General features: G+C 38.8%; 1 pseudogene across 1 annotated transcript in view; it reads left to right on the plus strand.

Moving 5' to 3' along the window:
* LOC307055035 (cytosolic beta-glucosidase-like) overlaps positions 1-15,999 on the plus strand; it is a 157,950-nt pseudogene that overhangs the window by 53,851 nt on the left and 88,100 nt on the right. The window contains exons 2-4 of the transcript in view: positions 516-743; positions 10,976-11,772; positions 12,529-12,652. The product of the transcript in view is annotated as a cytosolic beta-glucosidase-like (transcript). The remainder of the gene's footprint in view (positions 1-515; positions 744-10,975; positions 11,773-12,528; positions 12,653-15,999) is intronic.

The following is a 15,999-nucleotide window of genomic DNA, read 5'->3' on the forward strand; positions in this document are numbered from 1 at the left end:
CCAGTATTATCCCAACCATGGCAAAAACTAATCTCCTCTCCACAATAGTTGACTAGACCATCTCAGGCTCCGTGGTCAGATGACAGGAGAATAGGGTTCAGGTGTCAAGGGTCAAAGATAATGTCCCAAGACTGCTTTGTGCACAACAAGGACAAGGCATGTCAGTCATGGCCAGGAGAAATGTTCACAAGGAGTAGATGTTTTCAATTCAGACACTCATGAGCTGAGCCCTGCCTCTGTCTACCAGCTGGGAGATCTTCAGATAATGAACCGTGAAAGCCTGCTATGCCACGGCATTATGCAACAATTTTTCATTTGCCACCAGTCAGCTTCAGGGATCAAGGACAGCTGAACATATAACCCACTCATGCATGTTATTTTAAAGGCATATTTTAAAGTTATCAATATGACACATTGAGTTAATGAGGGATGTTCTTTGGGTGACAAATATTTACATTCCACATATGCCTCTTGATGTCAAGAGTGTAACTGTTTCATTTTCTTCTTTTTCTCAGGAGGCTGGGATACAGATGGAAAAGGCCCTTGTGTCTGGGACACATTCACCCATCAGGGAAGAGACAGAGTTTTCAAGAACCAGACTGGCGATGTAGCTTGTGGCAGCTACACTCTGTGGGAGGAAGATTTGAAATGTATCAAACAGCTTGGATTGACTCATTACCGCTTCTCTCTTTCCTGGTCACGTCTGTTACCTGATGGGACGACAGGTTTCATCAACCAGAAAGGCAAGTGTTTCTTAAAAATAGAAGGTTGCAGCTTTAATTCAAGGTTATTGCTGCAGCCTGGCATAATTAATCCAGGATGCTATTCTGCAGTGTAGCTTTGAAATTGCAAGTTTTTAGAGTGATTATAGGATAATTTTTTTGAAATGGGTTTGCATTAGCTTTCTCAGGACTATTCTGGCTTCCCTCAACTGGAGATCTTTGTTGGGAGGGGTGGAAATAGATGGGCAGGAAGGGGGTTGGAATAAGTGTTTTATTTATGCAAGAGGTTATTTGACTGTTGACCTGAAGGTGAATTTCCAAGAGTTGTGTATAAACGATTTTCAGTTGTGTTATGCTGTGATGAGTCATGAAGAGCCCTGCGGAACTTGAGAAGGTTCTGAGCATTTCAATTGAAGCTGAATTAGTGGAGCTAATTAACTAGCACAGAGGTTAGCACCAGAGCCCCTGGAATCTGTTTACTTGGGAATAAGTGCCAGCGAAGTCACACTATCTATGTAAGCATCCCCTGAGCATGGCTTGGTGCCTCAGTTTCCCCATGAATAGAAAGGGACACTGTAATAGCTCCTACTTCAGAGCATTGTTGGAAGATTAAATGAAATAATCTTTTAAAGTGCTTTACACAGTAGTAGCTGGTATAGCGTAAAAGCATTCAGTAAGTGTTAGTTATTATTCATATTATGCCTTGTAATGAAAAAGACTACTGTCCTATTTGAAAGCCTATTATTTATAAGGCATTTTACATACATTTTCTCTAAACCCCACAAATCAATGAGGAAGCTATAAGTATCACATTTCACAGAGGTGCATGTTCAAATCCAGATATTTTGTAAATTTGTATTTTTTGGTGGATCTGGAATTTAAGCCTAAGGTCTGGCTAGCTCCTTCCACACAACAGGGTTGGCGGACTATGACCTGAGGCCAAACTTGGCCTGATTCCTATTTTTTAAAAATAAAGTTTTATTGCAATACAACCGTGCCCATTCATTACGTATAGTTGGTTGCTTTCCCAATGTAATGGTAGAATTGAATAGTTGGGGCAAAGACCGTACAGCATGCAAAGCCTGAAATGTTTACTGTGTGGTCCTTTATAGGAAAAGCTTTGTAACCCCTGCATCACGATTTAAAGACTTCTTAATAAAGAACCATTATGGCTCCTCTGTTCTGGAAAAGATTTCACATTACTCCCAGGGTTGGGACCAGGTGAGGCAAGGAGGGACCTAACATGGAAAATTTGAGAGGCGTGTACTTTCAGCATCTCACAACTGCAAGGTTGTGCATGAAGTCACCTGCTTGCCTTGCTGCACTTCCAGCCCAAAGGGCCAACATAGATATTGAGGGGTTCTTTTTGAGTAAGTTATCTGATTTCCTACGTAGTAAGAACAACCTGTGATAACAGTTCCTAGGTGGACTTGTGCACTTGCACTGTAAGGTGGGGAAATCTCTGCATTGTGAAATGGAACCACAATTTATGCACTCACCCATAACACATGGCCTTAAAGTAGCCTCCCCCAGATAAGGACAATGCAAGATTAGCAGGTTCATGACTTGATTCTAAAGACTTTAGCCTCTTTTTTTAACCACTCTTGGTTGAAGGTCTACTTTCTTGGCATCACCTGCCAGTTTTATTTTTTGACTTTGAGCAGTGGGTAATTTGTTATTCAGTTTAAAAGTTAACTCATAATTTCCCACCATTCTAATCCATCATCTGTACCCTCTCTTTTCTCTGGCACCATCATAACCCTCAAGGATTAAAAACTAAGAGTAATCTCTGAATCTTCTCGTTTCTTTGCTTCTTACATCTAATTGGTTGCCAAATATGATCCATTCTTCTTATGCCTTTTTAACTTCTCCCCTTCTAGCCTTCTTCTCTGTCCATGCCCTTGTTTAGATGTTTTTGATATACCCTTGATGGTTATACCTACTTTCACTCTCTTTCTTTGTCGTTTAACCCTTCATACAAAATGCCACCACAGCAATTTTCTGAAAGCTTGGCCCAAGTCCTGGTGGCTTGCATCACCTCCTGCTAAAGCAAAGCAAGATAAAAAATTCTTTTTTGTCATTTAAACTCCTTCATATATCATTCCAGTTTTTGACTTAGTCTTAACTCACCTCTGAAGCATTCTAGGCTGAATCACCCATGCACGTGGTCCATGCAATTCCTCCACGCAAGGCCCTAAGCACATAACCCATTACTTACTAAACATGCTATGCGATTTTCCACCTTTGTAGAAATTTTCTTAAGCTCTTCCTCCTGCCTGGATTGGCCTTTTACAAAAACTCCCAACTATACCCGCTGAATGTTTATTCTACTGTTAAGGGCTAGCACAAATGTTTCCTCTTCTTTAGAGTCTTTCCCTATTCCAAGACAAAAGAAATCTTAAAAAAAAATTCCCAGAGCACTTTGAAAAACTCTTAGGGTCTTTCTTACATTCTTCATTCTTGGCATTATTAAATCCCTTGCTAGACTGTGAGCACTTTGGGTTTAATTCAACCCAACAAATGTATATTAAGTGTTTACTGTGTGTCAGGGACTCTGTCTACATACTCATAATGAAGATAAGAGAATCCCTGGAATTTTTTACAGGATAAAAAGGAGATGATTCTGCCTTGTTCACCCCTGTGACCTAGAACAGTGTCTTGCAGGGATGAATTCAGTAAACACTTAATTGAATTTAATTGAATTAGGTCAATAATAACCATACAGATCACTCTAAGGGCAGTAATGGTTGCCTTTTAGTGAGCATGTAGTATGTGCAACTCACTATGCCAAGCACTGCACTTGCGTTTGCAAATTTAATGCTCCGAACAGCCTTGTGAAAGAGGGCCCTCCCTAAACAGAGGGAATCATGGTAATCTGGGGTGTAAGGCTGGGCGTAAATTTGCCAAGATGACAAATTTATTTAGAGCTGAGTTCAACCTAGGTCTGTCTGATGTCAAAAAGTAGGATCCAGAGACATTTACAACCTCACCAAACCACTTGTATTCTTTGTGCTACAATTTCCCTGTTGGTAACATGAGGTGGAAGCACTGAATTACTAAAACTCTTTCCACTGTTCTAGCCTATGATTCTAGCAGTTTGGAGTTTTTAACTGAGCCTCCATTTGGATGGTAAACAACATAAAAATTAAAAAAGAAAACCCCACCAACGTGTAATATAGGTCCATAATCCCTTATGTGAAGTCCTAAAATCCAAAAGGTTCTGAATATTGAATCCTTTTTAGTAAGTTTAGGTTTAGTAAGTTAGTAAGCTTTCTAAAACAGATTTAGCAGCAAAAGCTGACCTGAGTTGATGGGAAAGTTTTTTATCATCTCAGTTCGTTTTGCTTGGTGAGATTATTTATCTATTTTACTGCAGAAATATTAAGGGATACTGATCCACACCCACTGGGGGTGTTAAACTTAATACATAATATGGACTCTGTTTCTTTTCTAAAAATCCTCAAATTCTGAACACATGGCTGCCAAGATTTTCATATAAAGGATTGTGGACCTGTACCAATACGTCAACATATCCAGTTATTTAACACCAACTAAAGATACACAGGAGTTCATGGAGCTCACTGTAGATCAGGAATGCAAGAGCAGGGCAGCAGAAAAGCTAGAGGGTAGTGGTGGTGGTGGCTGGAGTCACTGGGGCCACCTGGACAACGTGAAGGATTCACTTGTGCAATTCTCACATGAGGATCACGTGCTCCCAGCACTAAGCTTTTCATGTTTGGCACCAGCTTTTGTAAAGCCATAGCTGATTAACATTACAGACTTTTCTATGAACAAAAGGGCAATGGAAGTGCTTCCAGTAGGCAGAATTTCAATAAGTGGTTGCTCACTCTTGTGCAGTGATCTGTTGAAGCAATTGGAACTGTTTTAGATCAGAAATGCCATCATTTGTTTTCTCTGTTTAAACATTTTCTCAAAGAGCATGTAAAGAATTAGAGAACCCTTGTCACTATCTTTTCCAAGAAACTCCTGTTTTTGTATTTGACTCCCTATTTTAAAGCTTGATGAGAGGACATTTAGAAACTTGTAAGTAAAATCCTGTGTTCCCAAGCTGGAAGAATATTTTACAAAATGTCACTGTTACACAGTCCTTCTCTTTCAAATGTCAAGTTTTTGAGGTTTAACAAGAAGAGATTGAGCTGGCAACTGAAATTACATTTTTCTGTATTTCTCAACTGTTCAAGTGCATTTTCATATCTGCTGCAAATGTAAGTTTCAGGTGATTAGCAAAAGGCCCAAGTATTGGAAATAAAAAGGAAAAGGAATGGCTATGCAGAATTTCTTTTGCACTTTAAGATTTAAAATATGAGCACAGTTAGCAGGAATGGTAGCTAAGTAAATAACTAAAGAAACATTTATTAACCTCCTACTCTAAGTTGGGCAGTGAGGTAGGCTGAATAATGGCCCCTCAAAGTGTCCATGTCTTAATTCTCAGAAACTGTGAATATATTATCTTACATGGTAAAAGGGACTTTACAGATGTGATTAAGTTAAGGATCTTTAGATGGGAAGATTATCCTGGATTATCTGGATGGTAATCACACAGATCCTTAAAAAAGGGAAGAAAGAGGATCAGAGCCAGAGAGAAAAGATAGAAGGACTGAAGCAGAGGTCAGACAGGAGACAAGGTGTTTCAGTGCTGGCTTTGATGATGGAAGAAGGGGCCACGAGCCTCTAGAAGCTGGAAAAGGCAAGGAAATGGATTCTCCTTGAGAGCCTTCAGGAGGAATACAGCTCTGCTGACATCTTGATTTTAGCTCAGTGAGAACCATTTTGGACATCTGATGCCCAGAACTGTAAGATAATAACTCGGTGTTGGTTTAGGCCATTACGTTTGTGGTAATTTATTACAGCAGCAATAGGAAACTAACACAGTTAGTATGTCAAGAGAAGATAGGTCAGTGAAAGAAATTGGTGGTGTGGGTCTAGCGAGGAGTGAACCTAGAGAGTTATATGTTTGACATATGGTGGGCACTTGGTCAAAATTAATTCTATGTTAAGACATTTACAGTTTGACTAGGAGAATTCCAGTGTGGGTATTTTATGGACTGAGACATCACCTTTGCAAGTTTCAGCCACATCCCCTTCTAAGCAAATTTCCCCATTTCTTTGTTCTACATAATCCTGCTCCACTCTTGGCCGCAGCTGACTGGATGAGGGAAAGACTTATTTTCCTGTGACATATAATTTGTTTAACTTCATTAAAAAAGATAATCCTGCTCAACTGCCTTCCTCTTTCAGGGATGTTTGGAATTGAGGAGCTGAGAGGCTGAGTCGGTGGGTGGTAGGCACTAGGGTTATGAGGTGGCATTGGCAGATGGGTTGGCCATTTTGAGACCATAGCAAATTGGATGCACAAAGGAAGCTGGTTCTTTGAGCAGGAGAGGAATGGAGTAGATGTGTTGAGAGAAGTTGGGATGGGAGACATCAGTCTTTCCTGAGACGCAAGATTTTCTCAGCTCCCAGCTTTAATTCCTTTAAGTTCCAGTGTGATTTTTTCCTGTCATTGGGTATCTGACATCACTCATTTCAAATAATGCCCACTGCATCACATACTAACCAGCCTTCTACCTCTAATGTCACCTTTACATTTGAGTTAATGTGAGTGGGCTTCTTTTCCCTATTTCCAAAAGACCTTTAACTTAAATATGCTTCATATTTTCAAAGATCAAATAAGAAGTGGGTTTAATTAAAACAGAGATGATGATAGTAACTATGAAAGAAGGCTGTGGAGATTTTAATACTGAAAATAACCCTGCCCTAAATATCCAGATGTAGAACAGGGTCCAAATGACCCCTCAGGGTTTCATGCTCCCTAGATTAGTAACAGATGATCATTTAAAAATACATGTTTATGCATAGAATTAGTTACCCTGAATTTTATGAGTCTGATAAAGCTAAAGAACTCTCTATTGTTCTCATTCAAAGCTTAAACACTCCTGAGGTGGCACTATTAATATTCCTCTTTTACAGATGAGGAAACGTGGGTGTAGAGAGGCCACGTGATTTGTCCACAGTCCCTTGACTGAATTGTCTGACTCCAGAGCTCTGCTCTTAAAAGCCTCACTCCACTGCCTCATGGGAAAGTTTCATTACAACACCGAATAAACTGCACAAACCAGAAGTAAAGTGCTCAGTTCTGGGATGATAAATATTAACTACGCAATGCTTTGTTGCTCTGCCATGTTGACGAGTAAAAAAAAGTTTTACTTAAAAACTTTTAACTTCAATTGCAGATCATCATGTTGTTTGAATTACATTGATTGCCATCATTAATGATAGTGTTGTATCTAATGATGCTTATAAATAATTGATTATTCCAGAAATTAAAAATAAAAAACCCTGATATTATGAATCAGCTCCAAAGTGGTGATTATTAAGGCTAGGGAAACAGTATCACCATGTTTCTGGATCTGAAACATTTGTGTGAGAAGGGGAATGTTGTAGTGGGGACAGCTCTCAGTCTTTGTAGTGAGACAGACTGGCTTCAAATGTTGGCTGTGCCATCTGACAACATTGTCGCTTTATGTCCGGTACTCACTCTCTGAATCTCAGTTTTTTCATGTGTTTATTGAGACTAAAAATGCCCACCTCTTACGCTTAGTGCAGGGATTAAACAAAATGTGTGATGTTATGTACATATAGTATGAATGCAAAACATTAAAGCTGATATTATTTTTATATTCAAAGCCAATGGAAGGCGTTGGCTATAAAAACCTTAACACAGTCCAGTATCAAGATGATCCCATCTTACAAATCTTTGGATATTCCATTTTACAAGTGAGGAAATGTGGGCTTACAGAGGCCCAGAGATGGGATGGCAGAGTGCTCTTTTAGTGAGAGAGGAAAGAAAAGCTTTATAAACTTCGTTGGGAATACTAGTTTTCCTTGGCTGCTGCAACAAATTATTACAAGCTTACTTGCTTAAAACAATACAAACTTATCACCTTAGAGTTATGTAGGTCAGAAGTCTGACACAGGTCTCTCCTGGATGAAACCACAGTGCTTACAGGGCTGCAGTTCTTTTTCAAAGATCTAAGGGAGAGTCTGCTTCTTGGCTCATTTAGTTTGTTGGTAGAATTCAGTTTCTTGTGGTTGTAGGACTGAAGTCTCCATTTTTTGATGACTGTGAGCTGAGGATCATTTTCAGCTTCTAGAGGCTACCTGCATTCTTGGCTGGTAGCTCCCTTCTTCCATCTTCAAAGCCAACAATAGTAGGTTGAGTCCCTCTCATGCTGCCATCTCTTGTGCCTCTTCTTCTGTTGCTGCATCTCTTCGATCCACTCTTCTGCCATCCTCTTTCACTTCTAAGGATGCATGCAGCTAGATTGGGCCCACTTGAACAATCTAGAGAAATCTTCCCATCTCAAGATCCTTAACCTGAATTACATTTGCAAAGTCCCTTTGCAGTAACATAAAAAGTAAAGTAACATATTCACATATTCTATGGGTTACTGCATGGACATCTTGTGGGGCTGGGGTGGGGGTGGTAGCTTATTATGTCCACCCAGAGAGTTAGGGCATACAAAAGGGGCTTCCAAGTATGGAGTTGTTATGCATGATTCACATTATGTTCATGCTTGCAAAATAAGTGAGCTGTTGTTAAAAATTACCCACTCTTACAGACAGATAGGCAGACAACACATGACCTTGCATAATTTGGCTTCTGCTTACCCTGCTTACCTCTCACTATTCTTATTGCTCTTCTGCTGAGCTATACACTCTCCTTATGGTGAACTTGCAGTTCCCAGAAGAGAATGAATACACAAACAAACAATGGCCAGGCCATACATGACAATAAAACTCTGATCCACAAGAGAAGCTCAGGAAGCCAAACGACACCCACTGCAGCAGTTGGCCTAGAATAGTCAGAATGTGGTCAACAACTGTCAGCTTCTCTATTTTTTGCTCCTCTGTCCCCTACTTTGAACTTAGAACCAACCAGAAAAAGCCAAATATGCTTCCCAAACCAATTGCCTGGGATGCCCTTGTTCTAGTTAGCCTACCTCCAGCCTCCCTGTGCCACAACCTTCAATCAAAAGTACCTGAATCCTCCCCCCATTTTTTAAAAAAATAATAAAGCTTTCCTGCTTCCCTGATAGCCTTTAATTATCTGCCAAATGCAAGTGATAATGGCTGGCTCCTTGCTACAGCAAGCTTGGAATAAATAAGCTGCTCACATTTGGGTGGGCTTTGTTTATTTCCATTCCTCCTTTGGACTTTTGCACATTTGTTTCCCTTTCTTCTCTTCCTGGATCACTCCTCCTTGCCTTATGTGGGTCATTTATTTTCATCTTTTGAGAATCAGCTTAGACGTCACTCATGACAATCATGACAATAATAATCATTATTAGGATGATAGCTAACTATGCCAAGAACTGTTCTAAGCATACTCAGTTTATCAACTCATTAATTTCTCACAACAATTATTGAAATACGTTTCTATTATTGTCCACATTTTACAGACAAGGAAAGATAATTCAGAGAGATAAAGTAACTTGCCTGAGGTCACCAAACTAGTGGGTGAAGGCCTTGGGATAGAACTTAGGTAGCCTGTCACCATAGTTCACTTTTTAAACCATTATGCTACATTGCTTTCAGAATGGATTTCCAAATGCCCTCAGTTTGGGATAAGGACTCCTTATCATATGCTTAAATAACATTCTGTACTTTATTTTTAATAATAACATTGTATGATAATTGCTTATGAATTTGTCTGTAGTCCCGACTAAAATTTAAGTTTTCTTTGGACAAGGACAATGTTTGTCTTACGTTTGTAAGTCCAGCATATAGTAGTTTCTCTATAAATATGTATTTGAGGAATGAATAAATTAATGATTGACCGAATGATACACATGCAAAAGTCTAAATTATTATATTTAAAATTGGTAGATAATAAGTTAAAAAAAAGAGAGATAAAGGGACCCTACTTCTGTGCAAACTTTGAATGTAATACAATTCTACATATGAATTTATAGTTATATTCACAACCTCTCAAAGCAGGACAGCTTCTCTCTTCTTTGCTTAGTTTCCCTCCATACTCTTAGACATACAATCACATGAAGAACAAATACCAGCCTTTCCTCAGAAAGTCTCTTCCAAGTTGACAGTCATTGTTAGGTTAGATCCAACATCTTCTTGGCATTGGTTTCTAAGGCAGAACATGTCCAACTTAGTAACATTCTTCTGAACTCTGCCACATCCAAAAACTCTCTCTCTCACACATGCAGTGCTGGGAGAATCAGCTGAGAGCCAAGGGTAGCTGTGTATTCCCATGGACTATGTCAGAAATTTAGAGCAAACTCCCCAACTGAGCATTCCTTAATGTGCCACGCCCCTGGCTCACTGCCCTTGTAACCCACACTCTGGGACTGATGCTGAGCCCTTGTCCATGATCAGTGGGTCTCTCTTCCTAGACTTGTGAGACTGATGGGTCTGGAGAAGCACTAAGGCAGCCATTGGGTCCAATTTCTTTACTTATATTGAATACTTTTGAAATCTGTTCATTCATTCAACAACTATTTATTGAGTCTCTACTAAATTTCTGGGATTGTCCCAGGATTTGGGGGATCCAGAGATAAATTAGATAGATAAGGCCCTTATTATCAGGGGGCTTGTATTCAAGTGGAGTTGATCTACATACAAACAAGCAAATAAAATAATTTCTTTTTTTTAATATGAACACATAAATTTATAATTTTTAATTGAAGTAGATTTACAGTGTTGTGTTAGATACACAGCAAAGTGATTCAGTTATACATATATATCTATTTTTTCAGATTAATTTCCCTTATAGGTTAGGATAAAATATTGAGTATAGTTCTCTGTGCTTCACAGTAGGTATTTGTTGGTTATCTGTTTTATATATAGTAGTGTGTATATGTTAATCCCAAACTCCTAATTTATCCTTCCCCCCTACAAATAAAATAATATCAATAAGCATGCCAATAACACAAAGTTAAGTGATACCGACTTGCCCAAGTGAATCCCTTTCAGAACATACATCTTCCACAATCGTGTTGCCCCATCACATTTCCCTCTCTGATCAACCAGTCTTCCTTGGACTTCTTCATGTTTCCTCCCAGCCTTTAATTGATTATAGTTAGAAAGTAATGAAACTTATTTTGGTTTAAAGTTATTTAGGATATTATTATTCTTGATCTTCTCCCAATCCTTATTTATTGTCAATGTACTAAAAATAACTTTTCTTATGCTTTCTTTTATTTTTATCCTAGGAATTGATTATTATAACAAGATCATTGATGATTTGTTAACAAATGGGGTCACGCCCATAGTGACCCTCTATCACTTTGATTTGCCTCAGGCCTTGGAAGACCAAGGAGGTTGGTTGTCAGAGGCAATCGTTGAACCCTTCGACAAATATGCCCAGTTTTGCTTCAGTACATTTGGGGATCGAGTCAAGCAGTGGATCACTATAAATGAGCCTAATATTTTTGCCCTGCTGGCATATGAGTTTGGTGCATTTCCTCCTGGTGTGCCTTACGTTGGAACTAAAGTTTATCAGGCAGCTCATAATTTGATTTAAGCTCATGCCAGATCCTGGCACAGCTATGAATCCTTATTCTGAAAAGAGCAGAAAGGTATGGTGTCTCTCTCAATTTTTGCTGGCTGGGTGGAACCAGCAGATCCCAACTCAGTGTCTGACCAGGAAACAGCTAAAAGAGACATGGCTTTCCAATTGGATTTCTTTGCTAAGCCCATATTTATTGACGGCGATTATCCTGAAGTTGTCAAGTCGCAGGTTGCCCTCACGAGTAAAAAGCAAGGTTATCCTTCGTCCAGGCTTCCAGAATTTACAGAAGAAGAGAATAAAATGATCAAAGGCACTGCTGATTTCTTTGCTGTGCAGAATTATACGATTTGCTGACTCAAGTACCAGGAGAACAAGAAAGGAGAACTGGGTTTACTCCAGGATGAGGAAGTTGAAGTTTTTCCATACCCATCTTGTATAAGTTTGGATTGGGTCTATGTGGTGCCATGGGGAATACGTAAACTACTGAAATACATTGAGGTAAATGCACCTTTTGTTTGCATCCATGTGTATTCAAACATGGGAAGATGGGAAGACGGGCATATGTCTGTGTGTATAGGAACCCGAACAAAGAATGATTTAGGCAATAGCATATACATTTGTTGGCCTGGGAAGAGATGATTAGGATTTAAGTCGATGGGGGTTAACTAGCTGATAAAGGGCTTCAAAGCTATTATTAAACTTAGGATTAAATTAAATGCTAAATTAAATTAAATTCAGTTGTGGCTACAGTAGCTTGGACATATTTTTCAGGCTGGGGTCACAACTGGAATTACTAAAAGGGATAATAAGGGTTGAAATAGCTGGATCCTTTTTGGGTCTCTGTTACACTGGATGGCATCCAGGTAGCTGAAATTAAAAATTTTAAGTTATCAGTTTTTAGGATCCCTGCTGTGTTGGGGGGATAGAGGCTGTAGCTGCTGGGAGGGACCAAGGGGTTAAGGAGAAATGACAGTCAGCAGATGCTGATGGAAGAAAGATACTTCTGTCTTCTCATTATAACAAAAGTCATTTGACTGTCTTCATGGATACTTGGACAGTTTTTCTTTTCCATCGTTAGTTATAGAAGGTCAGCACGCAGAACATGAAGTTAATAGGGTCAGTGCAATTTGATGAAAACTAGTTTTGGGGTTGTAGTTTAGAGAAGGTAGAGGGGAATGCACCTGATATAATGAGCTTTTTTTTTTTTTTTTTTAAACATCTGTCTGGAATAAAACTTCTGCTTTCTTGTTCCAGGATATGTATAATAACCCTGTAATTTACATCACAGAGAATGGATTTCCCCAGGGTGACCCGACATCTTTTGATGATGCTCAGCGCTAGGAGTATTTCAGACAGACGTTTCAGGAACTGTTCAAAGGTACCATTTGAAATGATGAAAGATCAATTGTGCAAGCTTAATATAATTTTCCCATGTGCCTATTTGCATTCAGCAAAGACCAATGATTTTGAAAGCTGAAATTCATGTAAATCAGTGTAAAGCCATGTAATTAAGAGAGAGGGGAGAAAAAAAGTATTTAGGAAAGAGGAAGGTGAGGATTTTGGTCTAGCTTCAACCTGTTGAAATTTAAGCAAGTAAAAAGCGACTGTCTTCCACATTTTGTGACTCCTGGGTGAAGGTGACATGAATAGAAGGAGTGGTGGCTGTTGGGAGAGAACCTCAGTTATTACAAAAAGATCAGCTGTGACCAACTAGAGCATGTTTATTTGCATATTTTAATATCCTAACTACCAAGAAATGAATTGACAGAATTCTTAAAGGACCAAAATTAAGTATTTGTTAAATAAACTTTAAAGGGGAATGTGTCTTCAATCAATACATGTTTCATTTAAACTGTTACCAAGCAGCAGAAACAGGTTTTTTTTGTCATATAGAATCTGTGAATTTTGTTTCAAGACAATATTATTATTCTGGTATCTCCTTTTCCCTGATGGGATTCTTTTCATATTTGAAAACAAATGTGAAGGAATAATCTTTAACTGGTAACACACATTTCTACCCCAGTTAATTTCTCCCTTTTAGCTACCACTTGGAACACTGTTGCTTCGTAAATTTAATTTCTCCTCCCTATAAAGGAATAATATCATAGCAACAAAATTCAATGCAAAATTAGATTTTCAATTTCCTTTTTTTTAACCATGATAGGCACAGTTATTTCTCATCATTCTGTTTGAGAGGTCCTGGAATGATTCTTTCCAAAATAAATCAGTAACATATTGGAATCAGCCAGAAGGAATTCTGGAAAGTGACATAAAGTGATTTCTTCCCCAAACCTAAAATATATTGACTCAGTCCCTCACCTGGGCCTGGAGTTTATTGACAGAGGGCAATTGGATTCCTACAAATTGATCCAAGCAAAATCATTCTTTTGTGTTACAGACAAAACGGATTCATCCTCTGTATGGGAATTCCCCATCTGATAAGAAAAGGAAATCTCTAGGTTTCTGAGATTCTCCCCACTTCTCCCTATAAATGACCCTATTCATAGTTAATACACTGATGTTCCCAGCTTCACCCCAAGAGGCAAGTAGGCTAGTTACCATCATAAGATTTATGGATGCCATAGGGACCACAAACGACTCGTCCAAGATTGTTCTGTGCATGTTAGGGAAAAGAGAGAAAAAATAGAAATTGGCTTTCTTCATTCCCAGCTTGGTGCTCTGTTTAGTGCTAACATAAGGACATTTCATTGCTCTCTGAAATTGTTTCAAGTGCTTTATACAGTCCCTTAGATCTTTAAGACCCTCAAACTAAGATAAGTTAAAGATAGAAAAGTTACTGAAGGCAAGAGTAGAAAATGTGAGAAGGTTTGGTTTGTGAGCGACCGGAGAGAAGAATAGGGTTAGGAACAAAATCCTAGTTTTGAACTTGTTGAATTTCTATTGTACTTTTGAATTGATGTAAAAAGTATCACATACTTAAACCATTAATTTTTCACAGCATCTTCAATCTCTTCTGATTCTTAACATTAGATAATTTATATTCATTGTAATTAACACACAATATTGTATTTATTTTGATTTTTTAAAAATATATAGCCTTCCAAAATGTGAAGAAATGTACACATTGACCAAAAACCCTATATTAAGTGTATTTTCTGGACTGGGTATAGTGATAGCTATTTTCCATATGTTGTTGTAGTGGACAACAGTTTTTTCATCTGCAGTGAAACTTTCTTTTCTAGTAACGAATCCGTTTTTTTCTATGAAATACCCACCTCCCCCCATCCTTAGACTTACCATACCGAGGGCCATGTAAGTAGAATAAAATACTTCTGTTTGTCAATAGATAATTGATTGGTCTAGATATAGGCACATGACATGAGCTGGGCCAATCCCAGTTCTTCCCTAGGATTTAAAACTTGGACCAATCAGTTTGTTTGTCTCATAGCTTGGATTGACCTTGGCAGGCCATTGGTGGCTATGCCTTGCCATATAAAGCTTAGGGGTAGTGAGAAGGTGAGCTGTAGGTGCCCCAAGGGAAATGGAGACAAGAAACGTGGAGAGATTCAGGAGGGCACTTGCACCTCTAATTCCAGTTTTTCTTCAGAGCCAGTTGCATGCATGTTCTTGAGAAACATTACTTTTACTTACAACTAAGTGCTCTTTCTGCTTCATCTGCTTCTGACTGGATTTCTATCACTTGGAACAAAGAAAGTCTTAATTGATGCCATCATCTCATTTTATTTTCAAAACAGTGAGATGAGGTTATTGCTCCTAATTTACAGATGAGCAAACTGAGTTTCAAAGAAGCTAAGTCATTTGCTCAAGATCACAAAGTTACTAAGTAGTATTTACTAGAACAAGGCAGAATGTGTATATTATTATTATTATTACTACTACTGTTGGTATTGGGCTTTCTGACTCAGAGTGCTTGCTTGTCCCACCACACTTCTCCAAACTTTTCCTCACCTTTGGTGCCCTGGGCTTGCACAGATTCTTTGAAAGTGCTTCATGCTGCTTCTGCAACAGCCGACAGGTCCTACGACCTTGGACAAAACTCAGACACCCTGTATCCTGCCTGTTGTCAGAGGCACAGAGCTGAAGTTACTGATCGATGTCCTGAGACTGCCCAAGGTAGCGCCAATGATCTTGGTTGGTGAGAACCTTACTAGTAAGAAGCACCTTGTGCGCAATTAAAAATAATAACAGACTGAGGAAGACATTTGTGGGAAGCGCTGCAGGTGGGAGCCCTCCAGAACCCAGGGAGTCCATAGATGGACTATGGCTTTGTGATTCCCATGAAAAAAGCCCTCCCTCCAACATCACACATCGGACAGGCACATAATGACACCATAGTTGGATCAATGGCAGTGTCTGCCTGGAGGTCTTACTAATCTCTTCAGGTAAAATCCCACAACAGTTAATTGAGCAGTAAAAAGAAAGCTAATGTTTCTTTTTCCTTTGGGGAAAGAAAAAAAAAAAAAGAGGAAAAATGTCATTTCAAGAAAAAAAAATCAGCTAACACCTTTTTAATCATTGCATTATTTAAATGCCTTTAAAGAGATTGTGTTTTAATTAATGCAGATATAGATGAGAGAAAAGCAACACAGTGGAGACAAAAACACTGTAAATAACATAGAACTAGGCTTGCATTCCAGTTCCAGTTATTCAAGGACGGGCAAAAGGTTCAAGCTACCAAACTCTCAGTTTGTTCAGCAATAAAAATGGGATAACACTTTCCCTGGCAGAGTTGTTGAAAAGATT

Source organism: Hyperoodon ampullatus (genome assembly GCF_949752795.1).
Source record: "Hyperoodon ampullatus genome assembly, chromosome: 1".
Taxonomy (NCBI): Eukaryota; Metazoa; Chordata; class Mammalia; order Artiodactyla; family Ziphiidae; genus Hyperoodon; species Hyperoodon ampullatus.